At 35.3% G+C, this 20741-nt stretch overlaps 1 long non-coding RNA gene across 7 annotated transcripts; it reads left to right on the top strand.

The window, feature by feature from the left end:
* Positions 1-6796: 6796 nt before the first annotated feature.
* On the top strand, positions 6797-10584 carry LOC136226567 (uncharacterized). Of its 7 annotated transcripts, XR_010687770.1 has the most exons (4): positions 6797-8266; positions 9621-9878; positions 9967-10033; positions 10227-10584. It is a non-coding gene; the product is annotated as an uncharacterized lncRNA (long non-coding RNA). The 7 variants fall into 7 exon arrangements; XR_010687769.1 differs by having other exon boundaries at positions 9621-10033; XR_010687771.1 differs by having other exon boundaries at positions 9621-10033; positions 10240-10584.
* Positions 10585-20741: the final 10157 nt, after the last annotated feature.

Raw genomic sequence — 20741 nt, forward strand, 5'->3', positions numbered from 1 at the left:
AAATGAAAGTTCTTTATTTGTGTCTTACGTTTCCAGGGGTTTTTTGAATCGCCTTAATCAGACTCCGTATGAAGAAGTTAGGCTGGAAATGACATCTGTTGGTCTTTTTAGCTATCAACCAGAATTTGGTTTTTGTTTTGATTTCTTTCTCTCTTTATTTGAGAGACACTGCTACTGGTTTACATGATAAATTGGTCTTCTTAGGAATATAGGAAATTGAGGAAATGATAAAGTGATAAATTGAAGATAATAGATATGGGATTGAGATTGAGAAAGATAAAATATTGAGGTTTCATTTAATGAATTTGAAAGTTGATTAATGATTGGGAGATTATAACATGAATTTAGTGTATTATATAATCTTAAGCTGAATAAATGAGATCTGAAATTTAAATTACTGTTTTATTGGTAAACTTCATTGTGTTGAGGTTTAGAATTATTAAGAGTTATATAAATGACGTTTAGAGAGATACCGATGTTAGTGATCAATGAGAAGTAAAGTGAGAGAATATATTAGAGTTCATGATTTGATGATGAGATATAAAAATTTGGTAAGCTTAAATAGTGTTTGAGGAAATAATTAAGATATGAATTTTGAAGACAAATTTTTCTGATCTTAAGCACAGTTTGAGGTAAGCAATTAAGAGATAAATATGATATAAGAGGATATATATGTTGATACTTGAAATTCTGTAGTACATATATTGTTAATAGAAGTTATTTTTAGTTGAAGTTTGTGTGATTATGGTTTAAGTTTATATAAGGATCAAATTGAGTGTTTATAGGTCAAATAAGAAAATCGAATGATATTATAGATTTATTGACTTTTATGGGTGTAAAGATATTATTTGGAGTTTGGAGAAGACAACAAAAATGATTATCGTAATTTAGGTACTCTATCTTCCTTATGGTTTTATGGTTTGGAGAAAAGATTGAAGTTTCGAGGATTATAGTCTAAATTTACATAAAGATCAAATTGAGTATTTATAGATCAAATAAAGAAATTGAATGACATTATAAAATTTTTAGGCTTTTATTGTGTTTGAGGATATTGCTTGGAGATTTCAAAAACTTTCACATTGCGATTTAAGTAAATCGTATTTGTTATCCATATAGTTTGATGAGAAACTTAAATTTATTTGTAGTTATTAATAGGATGTAGGATGATGGGTATACGAATGATCGATATTGATTTTTCTTATTATAAGGATTTGATTATAGAGGTTTTACGAAGATAAATAAGTCAAGGTGATATTCATATAGGAAAGATATTATCGATATAAGGTTTATATTTGATTGATGATGATGATTTGGAGTTCATATTCATTATGATTGGAGTGAAAAATTATAGATATAAGTATTATTATTATGATGAAGTAAGATTATATGCTGATGCAAATCATTGATTAAGATTATTTAAAGGTTAAGAAAAATATAATATCGTACATATTAGTGGTTCAAAAGTGATTTTTTTTTACGTCTATGGAACTTGGAGATAGGTGAAATATATCAAATATATGCAATTGATGGAATCAATTGTGATTTCAATTTATGAAAGTGAGATTTGGTGTATGTTAGGTAGATATGAATATAAAGTATATCATATTATATAAAATTGAATATATGATATTTGAAGTTTTATTGTGGATTTATTGATGATGGAATTGACTAGGTTGAAGTTTAGAGTTACTAAGAGTATATTTAAATGATCATTACAAAGATGTCAATATTGATAAATGATTAAGTTAATGGAAGGAAACATTAGAATTTGTGGTCTTATGATGATTATGAAAAATCTTGATAATTTGAAATAACTTCGTAATCTTGAAAATGGTTTCGGAAGGAAATTAAGATAGATTAGAGAATATGAATTTCGTGAACGAAATTTCTTAAGGTGGGGGAATTGTCACGTCCGTGTCTAAATTTTTAAAATTTATATTTTGATATTAGTATATATTATAATTATTGGGTGTGTGAAGTTAATTTGGTGCTATGGGAAAAGTTTAGAGTTAATTTGATGGTTTTATGTGTAAATTAAAAGTTAGGATCATTTTTAAAAGATTATAGAAAGATAGAGGATCAAACGTGATGTTTGTTAAATTTGAGATATATATCTCAAATCTCAGGCGGTGATATACGATGATCATTTCTTTCTTTTTCTTTTTCTTTTATATTTATCATCAGTTTTCTCTGAACCGTTTCTCCACCGTTTCTTTGATTTACGGAGACCATCCGAATCACTCGAAATTTAAAACATAGCATCCTTATGCATAGATCTAAATCCTAACCGAAGAGTTTTTGAGTTTCGGAAGTGTTTGGAGGGGAAACGTCTTAGACAAAATTTAGAGGAGAATTGAACGGGTGTGTTTTCTTCAATTAGTGACCAAGGTAAGTAACTATCAACTATATTTTGAGTTTTATGTATATGGATATATATATAATCAAAGAATTTTCAGAAATTGATATTTTAGGGTTATGCAGGAATTTTATAAAATTTGGGTTTTTCATGATTTTGCTTTTTATTGTGAAATTATGGTTCAAATAAAGCTATTGACTATGCTTCTATGTGAATTTCAGATTTTACTTGATTATGTTGATTTAAGGTTTAATTTGATTGATTAACTTTGGAATTTTTATTGATTAAAGATTGACATTTTGAATAAATGTGGTTATTTTTACAAAAGAGCTAATTGAAGCCAAATGATTTATGGTTATGAAATAGTTTGGAATTTGATTGTGATAGGAAATTTGAGCACGTTATGATTTTATGATTTTATATCCATCGAGAGTTATCCGGATCGGTGGTTTTATATTTGAAGACCATGTTCAGTGAGGGACATGGCCTGTGTACACAGTCTAAAGACCTATCGGGTAAGGCAGTGAAGTGTTGGGTAAGACCATTTGAGATAGGCAATGTTAAGAGACGTCTCGACTATATATGTGGTTATGGATTGATACTTAAGGGGAGAAATTCGAGGATGGATACATGTTTTAAGTTCATTTGGATTATATTTTCGGTTATGATTGATTTTGATATAAGGATTCGTTTTGATAAGATGCATTATATATATAAAGTTATATGAACTTAAGTTTCAAGTATATTTTATAAGGTTTTGATTGAATCTCTTTATAAATGTATATATATAGCTATGTTAAGTAAAGTTGGGTTTTTATAGCTGATAGTTTCTTACTGAGATTTCTGTCTCACGTTTTTAAATGTTTTAATGTTTTTAGGTGAGAAAGTACAAGTATAGAGAAGATTACCGACCGATTAGGCGATGATTGGAAGTTGTTACTTATTGTTAGAATTATTATTAGAACCTTAGTATTTCAATTGTAATGTAATGAAGTTGGTAAATATGTTGAGGTTCTTGAATGACTAATGTAGTAAGGATATTGATTTATTTAGAATATATATCTAAGAGGAATACTTGAAAAGTTTGACATTTATGATATTTGGATAATTTGGAGACTCCTAAGTATTGATTGTGATCTTTCTATTTCACGCCCGATGCCGATTGAGGTCGTCTAGGGTCGGGTGTGACAGTCACCACTTTGCTTCTTCAGAATTATTTGATGAATATGGAGAGAGAAATAGACACATTTTTTATGAATATTTATGGATATTTATTATTTATTTAAAACAAATATTTATAATATTTATTAATATTATTTGATTTATTAATATTATTTTTAGATGTGATAATTTATATTTTAAATGTGTTTATATAATATTTATTTCATTATAAATATAAAAAGTAGAAAAATACAAATCCGATTAATCCCCAATTAATCTCCGATTAATCTTTTGAGGTCTTGTCCGCCCGACTAGCGTCTAGCGACTTTTTGAACACTAAGCGGAAAAGTTGTTGCCAGAATTGGCTCATAAAAACGGGATCACGATTGGAGACAATATTGGAGGGAAAACCATGGAGTTTGGCGATGTCACGAACAAAGGCGTCAGTGACTACAGCGACAGTGAGGTGGGGGCCTAAGGCAGAGAAATGAGCAGCTTTGGAGAGGCAGTCGACTACCACCATGATGGTTTGTTTGCTTGCAAAAGAAGGTAGATGGGTAATAAAATCCATAAATAAACAATCCCATATTTTGCCCAGAATTGGTAACGGTTGTAAGAGGCCGTGGGAGGCTGTATGGATGGGTTTAACTTGCTGGCAGATAGTGCATTTAGCAATATAGGCTTTGACATCCTTCCGTAAACTAGGCCAATAAAATTGGGCGGCCAAGCGGGAAGTGGTACGTTTAATACCGGCATGTCCGCCTATGGGGGAGTCATGAAACTCATGGAGGAGGAGGTCTTGTAAGGCGGAGTCAGTATGGATTAAGAGACGTGTTTTGTAGAAAATGAGGCTGTTCTGGATGGTATGGTTAGGGTAGTTACCGGGGGAATTTTGGATGGTTTTTAGGAAGGTGGCGAAGGTGGGGGTTTTGTGGTAAAATTGTCGAAGGGCATGGATGATTGCGATGATAGGGCGGGAGACCGCGGTAATATGGTGGTAACTGGGCTCAGGGAGGCGGGATAGGATATCGGCAGGAATGTTTTCACGACCAAGTTTGTAGAGGATTTGGAAATAGAAGCCTAAGAGTTTGACAATCCAGCGTTGCTGGTCGGGTGTTTGAATAGTTTAGGAGAGTAAGGAGGTAAGGGGTTGATGGTCTGTTTGGACAATGAATTTGGTACCGAGAAGGTATTGATGCCATTTGGTAACGGCGGAGGTGAGGGCATATAATTCACCGATGTAAGTGGAAGAGACTTGAAGTTTCGGGGAGAGTTGTTTACTGTGGTAGGCGATGGGGTGGTCATGTTGGGAGAGGATTCGCTCCGATGCCGAACCCGGAGGCATCAGTTTGGACGATGAATGTTTTAGTGAAATCGGGTAGAATGAGGACGGGGGTGTTTGTTAAGGCTCGTTTAAGATCATGGAAGGTTGTATCTGTTTTGGCATCCCAACCAAAGGCGTCCTTGCAGAGCAATTGGGTTAAGGGGGCAGAGATTTGGGCGTAACAGGCAACGAATCGCCGGTAGTAGCCGGTGAGGCCTAAGAAGCCACGCAACTGTTTGATAGTGGAGGGAGGGGGCCATTCATTAACCGTTTTGATTTTATCAGGATCAATCGAAACACCGACGACCGATAGAATGTGTCCCAAATAGCCCAAGGTGGACTTGCCAAACTCGCATTTTGATGATTTCACAAAAAATGAATGTGAATGAAGGATTTCAAATACCTGAGTGAGATGTTGGAGGTGAGTTTCATATGTCGGACTGTAAACAAGAATGTCGTCAAAGAAGACTAAGACAAACTTGCGGAGGACATGCCGGAAGGTGGAGTTCATTTCGGATTAGAAGGAAGAAAGTGCGTTGGAGAGGCCAAATGGCATAACGAGAAATTCGTAGTGCCCTTGGTGAGTGCGAAAAGCCATTTTGTGGATATCGGCGGGGGCAACTCGTAATTGGAAGAAGCCAGCTCTGAAATCAAATTTGGAGAAAACCATAGCACCATGTAATTCATCTATAAGTTCATCAACTGTGGGGGTTGGGAAGCGGTCTTTGACCGTAACGACATTGAGAGCACGGTAATCAACGCATAAACGCCAACTTCCGTCTTTTTTCTTGATAAGAAGGGCCGGGGAAGAAAACGGACGGGTACTGGGTCGGATTATGGCTTCACTAAGCATCTCTGTAATTAATTTCTCCATGATGTCTTTCTGAAAATGGGGGTAACGGTAGGGTTTCACATTGACAGGGTTGGTGTGAGGTAAAAGGGGAATGGAGTGGTCTGAAGAACGGGTGGGTGGTAAACCATGAGGGATGGAGAAGATGTGACTGTATGATTGAAAAAGGGTTGTGAGAGCAGAGGAATGTTCAGGGAAAGGGAAGGATTGATGATGGGGGTTGTGTTTAGTGTGGATGGGGGGTGGACTCGGTCAATGGATACTAAATAGTATTGGGCGGAGGAATGGGTTTGGATATCTCGGGTAAGTTGGGATAGGGACATGGATGATAGGGTCGGGTATTTAAGCCCATGGAGGGTGAGTTGAGTACCGTCATGGAGAAAGCTCATCCATAAAGCCCGATAGTCTAAAAGGACAGGCCCGATGGAAGCAAGCCATTCAACTCCTAGTACGACATCGGCACCATAAATTGGGATGAGGTGGAGATTTACAGTAAAGACAACGGAGCCGATTGTGAGAGGGAGTTGAGGGGAGATGCTGCTGCAAAGGAGAGAATCTCCATTACCAACGGTAACTTTTAAGTGGGCGGCAGAGTGAATGGGCAGGCCTAATTTCTTGGCGACCCGAGATTGGAGGAAGTTATGAGTGGAACCGCCATCGATTAAGATGGTAACAGGGTTGTTGTAGATGGTGCCTTCTAGGCGTAAGGTGGTGGGGACGAAGTGGCCCTCTAGGGCGTGGAGTGAAATAGAGGGGGCGGCTTCGACACGGGGTGGAGGGGTTGGAAATGGGTCAGGGGGATTTACGGCAAGGGTGTCAAAAATTTCGGGAATGTCAGTATCTTCAATGGGGGTAATGTCATCGGCTAGGAGGCAGAGAAATTGGGGGGATTTACAGCGGTGGCCCGGGGAGAACTTATCATCGCAGTTGAAGCATAGGCCTTTGGAGCGGCGGGCGGCCATTTCGGTGGGTGTTAGTCTTTTAATGGGTAATTTCGTGGGAGGTGGGGCGAAGGGTTGTGGTTTGGTTTGTTGGGGCGTGGGTAGGGAGTAAGGTTTAGGGGAATATGGGAGATGGGTAGGGGGTGGACGTGGGGGTGGGGGTGGTTGGTCATCAAATTTCTCCTCTATGAGTTTTGCGAGGCCGATGGCGTCATGAAGTGTGGCTGGTTTTTGGATTAATAGTTCACGACGGATAGGGTCTTTGAGGCCGGAGATAAAGCAATTACGGAGGTTGAGTGAGGTAAGGCCGGTAGTGCGGGAGGATAGGGATTCGAAGGCTTGGAGGTAGGTTTGAATGGTGGTTTTCTGGAAAAGTTTGTAGAGGGAGGCTTCGTGGTTCAGGTATGTGGAGGGGCCGAAGCGAAGTTCAATGACGCGGGAAAAGTGGTTCCAGGAAGAGAGTTGCACCGTGGAATGCATCCATTGGTACCACTGAAGCGCGTCGCCGGACATGTAAAAGGCGGCGATGGTAAGTTTTTGATCGGGAGGGGTGTTGTGGTATTGGAAGAATCGTTCTAGCTGGAACAACCAACCGATAACGTTGTCGCCGGTAAAAAAAGGGAATTTCAAGCTTAGGGAGGCGGGGTTGGGAGGATGTATTTGGTGGTGGTGGGTTGGGATTAGGGAGTATAGGGTGTTTGGATTTGTCCAGGCGGGTAAGAATCTCATTGAGGGTGAATTGAATGGATTCGGATTGGGAAGCTTGTTTGGAAATATTTTCAGAGTTTGATCGCACAGTTTGGGAAACCTCTCGTAATTCTTTGGTTAGGCTATGGATGGATTCTTCGAGGGCTTTGTAACGTGTTTGTATTCCGTCAGCCATGGGTGTAAAGCTCAATGAAAGCACCAATGATACAACCTTCTAAATTAGTAAAAACTGAACCAGAGAAGAAAGGGAAAAGGCAGGGAAGAGGGATAAAGAAGAAGGAGAAGAGAATATAGTAAGAGGAGGATTAATCATTGCCTACCTCATATCTTTTCATTGCATCTATTTAATAAAGCCAAATAACAGAATTCGGTTACAAGAATGCCAGGTCACTAAGGAATAATCATTGGCAGCTTCTAGATGTAATCCCTCAGCTTGGATGGAGGGTGAGTGATTCTGTTGCTTCTTCTTGCAGGAGGATTGTTTGTTGGGCCAGGTTGTGGAATTTGTGGGGTTGAGCTGAGAGTGTCAACGAGGCCCGTAACAGCCTCTTTCTCCGATTAGCTTATGGGTGAAGGTTTGTACTTGTTTTTTCTATTTTAGGGTTTTAAATTTTATTTTTATCAAATGCAAAATGGTTTAATCGATGAAGGGAAAGAGAAGAATTTAAGGTTTTTTTGCAAGAAAAGGTAATCTCACTCTGTTTGGTCTGATGTTTTATTTTGCTGAAGTTTTTGGTATGTTTGCATTTTTAGTGAAATTTTTGGTCTATTGTTGTATTTTGCTCAAATGAGTTGAAAGAAGCTACTGATGGATTCAGAGAGAAGTTCTTAATTGAAGGTTCTTTTTAAAGGTTCTATTGATAGAGAGGACTGTGCCATCAAGAAGATGAATTGAAATGCCTATGAGGAGCTTGAGATTACAGAAGGTAAATTCCATCTCTTCTTCATACTAGTTATTACAAAAATTTGTAAACACCACTAGACATGCTCTGCACATAGGAAATAGATTAAATGCTACTTCTTATGAGCATTTTATCTACACACTGTAACACTAAACCAAGGCATTATTTTGTTATAAGATTTCTCATCTACACATATATACATAACTGTATTTAACTAAGTTTCAAGTTTGTTTGTACTCATCTCTGTACTTTGTTGGAATATATTAACTGCTAACAGATGAATGTACAACATATCATAATGTTGTTATTGATAATCATGATCCGAGTTGTGATGGGTTTGCTTATTTGGTCGGGATTCGATGTGGGTAAAATTGAATTATTTGGCATTAAGACTGGTGATTCCGAAAATGGCATTATTGTTGAGATATGGAATGAGGAGTCTTGGAATTTTTGTTGTTGTGGATAATGCAGAAAATGGATTAGTGGTAATGATAAGAATTATTAAATCCTTAATGTAATTTGGAGGCATGATTAGTTTCCGTTATTTCTAATTAGGAGTTGTCTAGCATTTAATAGATTTTATAGTTGAATTAAGAGCATTAGGTTTGAATTAAGTGACAGAGTATGATCAGCAACATTCCAGCTTTATTTGAATGTTGATTTGATAAAAAGAGGGTACACTTTTCATGTGGGTCTAATGAATTTAATCGTTTCTATAAAAAACGATGCTCTTATCAAGAGCCTTGGCACAACGGTAAACGTTGTTGTCGAATGACCGAGAGGTCACGGGTTCGAGTCTTAGGAGCGGACCCCTTCATGGACCCTCGCTTAGCGGGGATGCGTAGTGCACTGGGCCGCCTTTGTTTTTATAAAAAACGATGCTCTTATCGCGTTCTTCCATTAATTTGTTGTACAAATAGGACTTCTTCATTTCATAAATATTTCAACAATGTACTCGAGTTCCTTTAGTTTTCGTATACAAGTGGCACGAGTGGCGAACCTAAAGGTGTTGTGCTAATACATGAAATATTAGCAACTTTTGTTAGAGGCATTGATTTGTTTTTGCAACAATTTGATGACAAGGTAACAAAATGTGTATTCACATTCTCCTTTTCATGTTTTTCTTTGATCCTTAGAAGTCTCTTGTTATTGTGACAAGCAGTTTTTGGTCCATGTAGATGACAGCATACTTTGTGTATCTATCTTTTCTGCCCTTTGCTCATGTGCTTACCGCGTGATTAAGGAATACTTTTTCAAGAATGGTGCTTCTATTGGCTACTATCATGGAGTATATGAATGAGATACTCTGGTCGCGTACCTTTTTTAACCGGATAAGTAATTTAACAACCTCTTGGCTTGAATTTATGTTTGTTTGAAGGATTTGAATGCACTGAGGGATAGCTGGTGTACCTAGAGTATAACAACAACAACAACAACATCAAAGCCTTAGTCCCGAAATGATTCGAGGTCGGCTAACATGAATCATCGTATAAAACCGTGAAATCAAGTCGTGTCAGCGACACAAATTCGCTCCCTCCACTCCGTCCTATCCACTACCATATTTTCCTCAATTCCCAGTAAACTCATATCACTCTCGATCACCCTCCTCCAAGTTTTGAAAAAAAAATACATGAAGGCATGCTACTTATCAATATATAAGTATTCACACATCAATTCATTTTAGTTGGCCGGTTATATAGACTGAGCGCTTATCCGTATTTCAGGTATACAAACGGCATTAGAGGAATTGAATCCTGTGAGGAGGAGAATTTTCAATGTTTTGTACAAGTAGTAAGTTGCTATCCTATTGATTCTGATGTCTCTTTAACAATGTAATATTCACCTTTTCATGGCCATATCGTGAAGTGTTTGTTGAGCCAGTAAGTGAGCCTCCCTTCTCTCCTTCGGGCTGGTCTTTACCTCTAACGAGTAGGATGAGTTACCTCTCCTTTTGTTAGTTAATTATGTTCTTATTCATGGATAGCTTCCCGTGGCAGCGTACCTCTTTACTTGCAGTCGCTTGTTTTGGAGTCGACAGAACCTTCGACTAGACAAGAGACATCTTCCTCTATGCGAGAGCCTTCTACTCTACCAACATCATTAGGTGGCCCACTTGCACTCCCATCCAATCCATCACATTCACAAACATTGAATCTGTCTACAATGCATATTTTTGTTCCTTGACAGTGCTTACCTCTTGTTCCTTGACACTGCTTACCTCTACATAAGGATCATGTATCTTTAGCATTTTGTTATGATATCTTGTAAGCTAAATTATATGTTTTGATAAATTTAAACTTCAAATACTAATTATTTCTAAATATATTTTTAGTTTTCATGAATATTGTTTATTATGGTTAATTTATTATGAATGTTAAAATATGTTAATAATTGTGTTTGATAAATCTAACTGTAATTAAAATTATAATTATATATAAATAAATTTAAGGTACAATACGTCGCAAACCGACGTTTCTTTCTAATCCATTAGCGAGTAAACATTGCAACTGAGACTAAACGAAACAGTCGCTACAGACTGTGACTATTTTCAAAAATAGTCATCTATCTAACGACTAAGACTTTATAATTGAATGATACAACAACAACAACAACAACAACAACAAAGCCTTAGTCCCGAAATGATTCGGGGTCGGCTAACATGAACCATCATATAAAACCGTGAAAATCAAGTCGTGTCAGCGACACAGATTCGCTCCCTCCACTCCGTCCTATCCACTACCATATTTTCCTCAATTCCCAATAAACTCATATTATAATTGAATGATATTTGTAAGTAATCCGCTAAATTCCGTGTAAACTGAATTAGCTACCGCATCAGCTAGCTAACTAGCTGTTTTCTTTACAATTGAATGATATTTGTCAGTAATCCGCTAAATTCAGTGTAAACTGAATTAGCTACCGCATCAGCTAGCTAACTAGCTGTTTTCTTGAACATAAATGGAAACCAATGAGGTTGTCGTGGGCATGATTTTAAAAACCGAACAGGACCAATCTTCCAGGACAAGCCGGTATCAACCCAGTTCCCTGTCTAAACAAAAATATTGGGCTGGGATAAGTACAAAAGCCCAGCTATCAGTGTTGAGATAGAGAATCTATTTTATAGATAAATTTTCACTATTAGTTTATCTTTTTGTTCGATGTGGGATGAGAATTTTATAAACCAAACTTCAGCTGACCCGCTTAATTTTGTCCAATGCGTGATAACTTAATTTTATGTTTACAATTCTGACTATTCACTTTCGATATGGGACAATTGATTTTAAGTGAAGTTTGGTTATTAATTTTAAAATATTTGAAAAATAAATATACAAATGTTATACATGAAAGGATTAGCTGACATTTTTCCTTTAAATATTTGACACTCTGCCACAACAATTACTTTATCATTTTTTTTTCTTTCAATCTAGCACCACATTTCATCAAAATTATATTTAGGCCCTGTTCTTTATCACTTAATTTCAGTAACAATCAGTTCAGTTCAGTTCAGTTCAGTTCAATTCAATTCAATTCAATTCAATTCAGTTCAGTTCAGCATTCAGTTTCAGCATCCAGTTTCAGTATTCAGTAATTTATCATTATTTATTATATTATTATTATTTATATATAATTTATTATAATTATTATTATTATTTATCTATAATTTATCATTATTTATTATTATTATTATTTATAGTTTATCATTATCTATAAATTAGATAAAAGTCAAGAAATGATAGTTTATTAAAGTATATATGGTTTAATAAAAAAAAAAAAACTAAAGTATGCATCCATGTTTAAAAATTAGGAATTGCATCCATATTATGAATTATTTCTCAAATTTATCCAATTTATCAATGTTAGGGATAAAATTTCACCATTTTAGACGTTAGAGGTAAAATTACTTCTGACCCAAAACGTTATTTTTTCACTTTAACCCTTAATTAAAATAAAAAGTTAAGAGTTTGTATTCATATGAAAATTTGTATTTAATTTCATAGGCTTTAAATTATATATAAATTTGTGTTTGTATGTAATTTGTATTTTTAATTTAAATTATACTTATTTTTATTTAATTTCATAGGCTTTTATCGAGCCAAGATTTTATCATCCCCGGCTTTTATTTGATATTCAATTTAGTTTTATCTTTAATAATATATTCATTTATATTGATATTATTAAATTTATTAGAACCATTATTATTATTATAAGTTCATTAATGTCCAATATTATCATGAACTTTATTTTAAAGTCTAATATCATCATTATTGTTAAGTTCGGTTAAGTTCGGTAGCATTCAGTTAAGTTCAGTAGCATTCAGTTAAGTTCAGTATTCAGTAGTATTCTGTTAAATTCAGTTCAGTATTCAGCAGTATTCAGTTCAGTTCAGTTCAATTCAATTCAGTTCAGTTCAGTTCAATTCAGTTCAGTTCAGTTCAATTCAGTTCAATTTTTTTCAGCGATAAAGAACAGAGCCTTAGGCTCTGTTCTTTATTGCTGAAAAAAACTGAACTGAACTGAACTGAACTGAACTGAACTGAATACTGCTGAATACTGAACTGAACTGAACTGAATTTAACTGAATACTACTGAACTTAACTGAATACTACCGAACTGAACCGAACTAAACAATAATGATGATATTAGACTTTCAAATAATTTAATTGATAATATTGGACATTAATAAACTTATAATAATAATAATGATGGTTCTAATAAATTTAATAATATCAATAATAAATAAATAAATATATTATTAAAGATAAAACTAAATTGAATATCAAATAAAAGCTCGGCTTGATAAAATTTTGGCTCGATAAAAGCCTATAAAATTAAATAAAAATGAGTCTAATTTAAATTAAAAATACAAATTACATACAAACACAAATTTACATATAATTTAAAGCCTATGAAATCAAATACAAATTTTTATATGAATACAAACTCTTAACTTTTTATTCTAATTAAGGGTTAAATTGTAAAAATATCCCTAACGTTTTGGGTCATGGGTAATTTTACCCCTAACATCTAAAATGGTGCAATTTTATCCCTAACATTGATAAATTCGATAAATTTGAGTGCAATTCCTAATTTTTAAATATGGAAGCATACTTTAGTTTTAAATTTTTTATTAAACGATATATACTTTAATAAACTATCATTTCTTGACTATCATTTCTTAACTTTTATCTAATTCATAGATAATGATAAACTATAAATAATAATAATAATAAATAATAATAAATTAAATAATAATAATTATTATAATAAATTATATATAAATAATTATAATATAATAAATAAGGATAAATTACTGAATACTGAAACTGAATACTGAAACTGGATGCTGAAACTAAGGGCCCGTTTGGTTCAGCTGTTAGCTAATAGCGGTTGCGGTTGCTGTTAGCTGTTTGCAGTTGCAGTAAGCTGTTAGCTGTTTGCAATTGCAGTAAGCTGTTAGCTGTTTAATTACTAGTGTTTGGTAAAATTATATTGAAATGCTGTTGTTCAGATTTAAAATGTCTAAAATGGACATGTTTTAAATTAATCAACGATGAAATTATAAAAGGGAAAAATGTGAAAAAAATACCTATAATGTTTACAACTAGGAATAATTTTACTCTTAACGTCTAAAATGATGCAATTTTACCTATAATACTGGCAGTTAAGAGCAATTTATCCATAACATTGACAAGTTGGGTCAATTTCAAATATTATTAGAAAACATAGATATTTTATTTCTTATTATACACCAATTGCACATATCAGTAGTTTTAAAAAAGAGAATTCATATTTTTGTGTAATTTATTAATAAAATTGAAAATTAATATTTATAAATTCGGTGAAATATTTGAATTTTTTTTGTCCAACTTGTACAAATATTTTTTTTTATTATCTTAAAAAAAAATTCATGTCTAATCATATGTTTGTGATCTGTTACTAACGACGATAAAAACTGGTACACATGTGAAGTGTAGATGACAATATTCATGATCAATAAGGCAATTTGATAAATTATTTCTCAAATTGACCTAACTTATCAATGTCAGTGGTGAAATTGATTTTGATTGCCAATATTAGGTGTATAATTGCACAATTTTAGACGTTAAAAGGTAAAATTGCTCCTGGCTATAAATGTTAGGGGTATTTTTGCACTTTATCCTATTATAAAATAAAAAATGTGTTACACAAATTAATAAAAAAAATCTATAAAAATAAAAAATTTCTTGAATACAATAAAAATTATTCTTTCGGTAATTATTTTGTAGAAATATAAATAATGTTAAAGAATAAACATATTTTGTGGAAATAAAAAGGATAGTTTTGTCAATAATAAATAACTACAAACAGCTGCTTATGAAAAGCTTCAAATAGGAGCTTTTCGTGAAACGCTCTAAAATGCTGCAGATTTCAGAAAAAATGCTAAACGCTGCGGTTATATAAACCTAACCAAACGCTATTTTTCCTACGGTTTGGAGTGAAACGCTAAACGCTCCTCCGAAAAGCTAAAACAAACACCCCCTAAATGCTGAAACTGAATGCTGAACTGAACTGAATTGAACTGAACTGAACTGAACTGATTATTACTGAAATTAAGTGATAAAGAACATGGCCTTATACATTTTTTTTTCACCAAACTTTGAAAATAAATTTTAAAACAAATTTTAATGAAAATGAAAATGATAAAATATAAAAAAAAAATATATATATTTATTTCTCTTGCCATATTATTCGATTTTAGATTTTTATATTTAATTTAACAAAATTTTATTATATATATTAAATTTTATATATATTATTTATGGCATCATCTGGTTCAACCATTCTGAGTTAACCGGTTGAACTCATTGACCTCTAAACCCGTAATCAATACGGTTCGACATTCGATCCGGTTTTTAAAACATTGGTCGCATGAGGGCCTGCGATTTCCCATATTTTTTTCACTGATGATATTGTGTTGGTAGTCGGAGCTAATTTACAGCAGGTAGCAGTTATCAAGGAAATTTTGGAGGGTGTTTGTGATGCCGCAAGCCAACTGGTTAATTATTAGAAATCATGTATGTTTGTATTGGCTAATATTTCTGATGTTGCATGTAAAAAGCTAAGTGATGTGTCAGAACTCTCTCTTACGGCAAACTTTGGCAAGTACCTTGGGGTACCTATTCTGCACTCCTAAGTAAATCGAAACACTTACCAGTCGGTTATTGACAAGGTTTATACTTGGCTCTTAGGTTAGAAAGGTCGTCATCGTTGCATAGTGGGGCAAGTAACTCTAGTTAAAGCCGTCGCAACCTCTATTCCGATTTATACCATGCACGGTTCTTCCCTATGGTACATGCAGGAAACTGGATAACTTAAACATGTCCTTTATTTGGGTTCTTAGGAGGAGGGGGAGGAGGAAAATTCATTTGCTTAAGCGGGATATTATCACTAAGCTTAGGGCATACGCTGTCTGGGTATTAGAAAAATGATGGAGACTAACATGTCGCACTTGGCTAAGTTTAGCTGGAGAACCCTAATTGGGGATATATTGGCTTGGGTTAAAGTGGTAGTAGCAAAGTACAGTAGAGATAGAGGAGGGCTAAGCATCTTCCAAAAATCTAATTTGTGGTCTTATACCTCGAAAAGTATTGTTCATGGGTCTAAAGTTTTGATAAGTGGTGTCAACTGGTTTGTGAAAATGGTCATTCTATAGCGTTCTGGATAGATAAGTGGCTTGGCGTAGCTTTTGCTATTTTTTTTATAACAAAATATTTTTTTGGAATAAAACCCGGGTGAAACCGGTTCACCGTGTTGATTTCGGTTTGTCGATTTTCCTCGGTTCAGATGGGGTCAATAATATTGACCCCAAAATATTATAACCGGACCGGAAATTTGACCGGTTTCAAATTAAACCGGTCTGACCAGTTAGTCGGGTCTGATTTTTAAAATCATGTTAATTTCTATTGATATGTTGATGAGATATTTGGATTTAAACCTAATGAAATTAAATATTTTACAATAACTTTATATTAATAAAAAATATGATTAAAATAAAATAAAATATATTAGTGGAAATTATCTTAATTATTATATAAAATAAAATCCACTCAACATCCAATTTCATAAATTTAACTAAAGAAGGTCATTTAACACTATTGCGTGCTTGTGACATTCTTTCTTTTATCACGAAGTTTTGAGTTTGGAATTGTTTTGGTGCAGGTAGTAAAGAGTTTCTCCAGGCTCTTCGTTTTCTGATTCGTTCTCATGATCCTAAGGTTCTGGTTCTCTTGGAAACCCGGGTTAGTGGAGCATGAGCGGCTGAAATTTCCACTAGTCTTAAGTTTTCCAAAGTAGTGCGGGTTGAAGCTGATGTTTTTAGTGGTAAAATTTGGCTGTTACGGCACGTGGAAAATCATTGAGGAAAATTATCAGTCCATTCATATGAAATTGATGGATCTTTCTCTAACTAGTCAGGTGATCCCTTGGGATATGTTTGCTGTTTATGTCCGACCCCAATTGTTACATAAATTTACCTTCATGGATGCTCTCCGTCATATTCTTCCCACCTTTACTTGGTCCTTGCATGATTGCGGGTGACTTCAACATTATTTGTTCGTCAGATGAAAAGCATGGTGGCAGACTATGTGTTCTTGATCAGTGTACCTTTTTTTCCACATGGATCACTAACATGACCCTTATTGACATGGGTTTTCAAGGCGCAAAATTTACTTGGGCTCGGGGAGTCACATCTCGCACTAGAATAGCATGTAGACTGGGTAGAGCTATATGTGACAAGAGCTGGCGGTCTCTCTTTTCCCCAAAGCATTTATTCATTATTTGCCTCGGAATAAATCAGACTATGCTCCTCTGCTCATCATATGTAAGCCGAATTTACCATTTTTCAAAACACTACTTTCTGTTTTCAAGCCGCTTGGTTCCAGAACCGATAATTTTTTCAATTCTTTAACTCTAATTAGAATACAACTGGCAACATTATTCAGAATATTTGGGAGCTCACTCCGGTATTGAAAGACTGGAATAAGAATGTGTTCAGCCATATTAGGCAACAAATGAATAGGCTAGTTGCGTTTGGACGGGGTGCATGTGCGCCTTGCGTCTAGTCCGCACAGGGGCGGAGCTAGGGGGGTAGGGGAGGGTCTCCCGACCCTCCGGAACACCGTTGACGAATAGTGGTTCAGTCCCGAGCAGCCCCCCCCCCAAAATAGTTAAAATGAGAACTTATAATGTAGAATGTGATTATATGACATAAAATTAAGTTTGCATAGTTGGTTGTAGTGATAATTAAAGGAATCTCTACATCCAACTGGTCCTATGTTCAAATCTCCCTAAAATTGCTCTTGGCTGCCAACGTTAAGGGTAAAATTGCACCATTTTAGACGTTAGGGGTAAAATTGATCTTAGGTGTAAACATTAGAGTATTTTTGCACCTTATCCTTACTTTATATTGAATCTCACTTGTTTTGTACCTTAATGTTTCCAATTATGATCAAATTTACCCTTATATTATCAAAAATTTAAAATTTTTGATTTGACTACTATGAATCAAAGCCTTAAGTCGTTATTAAGAAAAAAAATCTTCATGCAATGGAGCCCCTTCGGACTTTGAGCTCAGGCTCCGCCACTGAGTCCGCACAATGGTTTAATCAGAATGGAGACAGAAATTTAGTAGGAATTGAACGTCATTCTTCTCCAAGAGGAGACTCTCTAGTTCCAAAAATCTAGAGTTCTGTGGCTCACATTTGGGGAATGTAATACGAGTTTTTTCATGTGGCTACTCTTGTTCGGTAGAGGCAAAACAAAAGTGAAGGGTTACATGATGATGTTATAGGTTGTGTTAGGATCCGGTGATCATTCGGAAGATTGTCCATGATTTTTTCAAGGACCTTTACAAAAAGGAGCGGCCTATATGACCTGCTCTTACGATTGTCTCATCTTTCCCGCCTTGGCAGTCGGAGGATTGGAGACAGCTCTATGTTGCGTTAACTCTAGATAAGGTTAGGACTGCCCTATTCAGTATGTCCCCGTTTAAAGTGCCTAATCCTTATGGATTTCTAGCTGGGTTTTATCAAAAGATGTCGGGTTCTATTGGTGATCAAGTAACTTCAATGGCTCTCTAAACAATTAATTCAGGGATGATTTGTGATGAAATCAATCATACCATCCTTACTCTTATTCTGAAGGCTCTCAATTTCGGCCTATTTTCCAATGTAATGTGCTCTATAAAGTGGTTACTAAATGTATAATGAATAGATTCAAACCATTTTTAGTTATCTGATTGGGCCAGCTTAAAGCAGTTTCATTCTGGGTCGATAAATAATGGACAACGTGCTTCTTAAATATGAGATTATTCACTCTTTACGTAACAAGCGGAGCAATAAAAGAGCCATAATTCTTAAACTCGATGTACAGAAGGCCTATGATTGTATTAGCTGGAGTTTTCTCAAAGATGCACTTATGCTTCTTGGTATTACCAAGCACTGGGTCAACCTAATCTGCTCTTATGTCTCATCTTCGTGAACACGGATTAACCGGAATGGGGAGCTTCTACCAGGTTTCCATCCAACACAGGTCTTCGCTAGGGTGATCCCCTTTCTCCCTAACTCTTTGTTTTATGCATTGAACAATTAAATCATTTGATCTGAGACGTTGTAGATGAACACAATTGGAAACCAACGAGGTTATCATGGGAGGGCCTGCTATTTCCCATATTTTTTTCACTGATGATATTATGTTGGTAGCCGAAGCTAATTTACAGCATGTAGTAGTTATCAAGGAGATTTTGGAGGGTTTTTGTGTTGCTGCAAGCCAACTGGTTAATTATTAAAAATCATGTGTTATCGGCTAATATTTCTGATGTTGCAGGTAAAAAGCTAAGTGATGTGTCGGGAGTCTCTCTTACGGCAAATTTTGGCAAGTACCTTAGGGTACCTATTCTGCACTATTAAGTAAATCGAAACACTTACCAGTCGGTTATTGAAAAAGTTCATACTCGCCTCTCTAGTTAGAAAGCTCGTAATCTTTCCATGGTGGGGCAGGTAACTCTAGCTAAAGTCGTCACAACCTCTATTCCGATTTATACCATGCACGACTCTTCCCTCTAGTACATGTAGGAAACTACATAGCTTAAACATATCCTTTATTTGGGTTCTTAGGAGGAGGGGGAGGAGGAAATCCATCTGCTTAAGCGGGATATTATCACTAAACCTAGGGCTTAGGGGTTCTGGGTATTAAAAAAATGATGGAGACTAACATGTCGCTCTTGGTTAAGTTTAGCTGGAGAACCCTAATTGGGGAGAGCCTGGCTTGGGTTAAAGTGGTAGTAGCAAAGTACGGCCGAGATAGAGGAGGGCTAAGCATCTTCCAAAAATCTAATTTGTCATCTTATACCTCGAAAAGTATTATTCCTGGGTCTAAAGTTCTCATAAGTGGTGTTAACTGGTTTGTGAAAATGGTCATTCTATATCATTCTGGATAGATAAGTGGCTTGACATAGCTCCGCTCCTAAATTTTACTCATGGGCCTTTGACGGAGTCTGAATGATGTTCAAGTGTTGCGGATTGGTGGCTCAATGGTTCATAGGACTGGAAAAAATTACAGCACCTCCTACCCGTTTCGGTGCTGATTTGGATTGCATGAAAGGTTATTTTTCCAATTGATGGTCTGATGGATAATGGAACCTGGACATGCATCCATGGCGGATAGTTCACTATAACATCAACTTACCACCGTCTTCAACACGTCTCTCTCTCTCTCTCTCTCTCTCTCTCTTTATTTCTTTTGTTTTTTTCTCATCCCACATCGGAACTTTCCAATCTAAGGAAATAAGTTAGCAGTTATAAATAAGGTAGCAATGATAGATTGAGAGTGTCAGGAGTGACTTTGATGTTATTAATAATATTTAGCCTTGGTATAAGTAGCTTTTGCTATTTTTTGGAATAAAATCGGATTGAAACCGGTTCACCGAGTTGATTTTGGTTTGCCGGGTTTCCCCGATTCAGATGGGGTCAATAATATTTCAAAATATTATAACCGGACTGGAAATCTGGACGGTTCCCGATTAAACCAGTTCGACCAATCAGCCCGATTTGGTTTTTAAAACCATGTTAATTTCTATCGGCATGTTGATAAGGTATTTGGACTCAAACCTAACCAACTTCTATCCAAATCCCACTTCATGAGCCTACACAAGAAAACTCATCCTTTTCACATCGAGTCCATCCGCCAAGCTTGGAATCAGATAGTCTCAAAAGACCTGATTCTAGGACACAAACAAAGTTCAAAGAACATTATGGACTTCGAACCAATCAAATCATAGCCTAGTAATATCCTTAAAAGGATCTGCTCTCCCTCTCTTTATATACATATTTTGTCTCTCTACTAATCTTTCATTAGCTTGGTTATGAGAGTGTTCCTAAAAACTGTTTTTATAATAGATTGACCAATTTTATGGATCGAATATGGTTTAGTCTCAACGCGTATTAGTATCTTTATTACATGA

Source organism: Euphorbia lathyris, chromosome 4 (assembly GCF_963576675.1).
Source record: "Euphorbia lathyris chromosome 4, ddEupLath1.1, whole genome shotgun sequence".
NCBI classification, from domain to species: Eukaryota; Viridiplantae; Streptophyta; class Magnoliopsida; order Malpighiales; family Euphorbiaceae; genus Euphorbia; species Euphorbia lathyris.